This window comes from Lucilia cuprina, chromosome 4, assembly GCF_022045245.1.
Source record: "Lucilia cuprina isolate Lc7/37 chromosome 4, ASM2204524v1, whole genome shotgun sequence".
Classification (NCBI taxonomy): Eukaryota; Metazoa; Arthropoda; class Insecta; order Diptera; family Calliphoridae; genus Lucilia; species Lucilia cuprina.
Genome location: NC_060952.1, coordinates 91475322 through 91476855, shown reverse-complemented (window position 1 = coordinate 91476855; position 1534 = coordinate 91475322). Strand labels below are relative to the sequence as shown.

Genomic DNA, 1534 nt, shown 5'->3' with positions numbered 1-1534 from the left:
CTATCTATCTATCTATCTATCTATCTATCTATCTATCTATCTATCTATCTATCTATCTATCTATCTATCTATCTATCTATCTACCTATCTATCTATCTATCTATCTGGGCTATATTTGTTGTCATATAATTGCATTTCTTACATTTCTCTCACAACACAATTATTATTAATTACTACTCATTCTTGCCACTAATACTTCCTAAGTACTAATAACTTATTCTATAACCCAAAAGGTAAATACAAATTAAATTTATTCATTTACCTTCATAATTTATTTAGCATTAATACTCTACACCATAATCGTTTTGGTTGACACAAAACGAAAAAAAATAAAAAAAATAAAAACTCTACACAATTTATTCAATAAAAAATTATTTTGTTTTTGAGCCAAAAACCAACAAAACATTTGAAACTTTTATTACGTGACTAGCATTATAAAAAGTTACTTGCTGTTTTTCTTTTAACAATTTTTATTATAAGGGGAATAATTTGTAAAAAACAGTAAAACGTTTTACAGGGCCTCAATAGGCTTTTTGGCTAAATAGTGTTATTTTGTATAAGAAAATCACTTTTAAAACATTTTGAAATACTCTTTTTACAAAGAGGAAGTTACTTTTTTACTTTAGACAATTTCAAATTGTATATTTTCGATTTTCTTTCAGTTTTATTGTTGGTTGTAATGTAAACATTCAATTTCATATAAAGAACTACTTTTAAATACAAATAGAAAAATTACTTCATCGTATTAATGATGTAATTTATATACTTTTATTACTTCTACACACATACACTTACAATTGGGTAATAATTTGTTAAATACTATTTGAATTGTTTTTGCTTTCAAAAAAATATTTCTCAATACAAAAAATTCTTATAATTGCAAATTTACCAATAAGTATTTTTGTTATGTAGAAAGAAAATTGTGTTGAAAATTTTCCTTATAAAGCACTCAGTTTAAATATTGTTTCATATGATTTTCATATCAATTTATTTATCTCACTGTACATTTCGAACTTGAGTGGCAGGCACTGGTTGTTTCTTTGGAATTTTCATTAAAATATTTTTGTTAAATTTTGTTTCTGTTACAGGTAATAGTATTACCTGCCTCTCTCCCGTTTGCATATTCGTGTTTCCAAATTCTAGTGTAATTGAGCAAAATGTTTTTAATGTTTCTTAAAAGAAAATCTCTTGCACGAACATTTATTTGCATTTTAATGTATTAAACGATTTACACTGGATTGTGAAATCCGTTTTTATTATCTCTTTGCATAATGAGGTCATGATAAACATATAAGGAAATATATTAAAACTGCTTTTAAAACATAGATCTGCTCATAGCTTGAATGTAGAAAACCTGTTACATTATGTATAAAGTCATTAAAACTTAATTTTAAGTGCAAGTGTATTTAATCTTTATAATGTAAGCTGAAGTATAAAGTATAAAGTATAAAGTATAAAGTATAAAGTATAAAGTATAAAGTATAAAGTATAAAGTATAAAGTATAAAGTATAAAGTATAAAGTATAAAGTATAA

General features: G+C 24.1%; 1 protein-coding gene across 1 annotated transcript in view; it reads left to right on the top strand.

Annotated features, from left to right (window-relative positions):
* Positions 1 to 1534, top strand: part of LOC111684666 (extended synaptotagmin-2-B) — an 87562-nt gene that overhangs the window by 58549 nt on the left and 27479 nt on the right. The window lies entirely within an intron of this gene.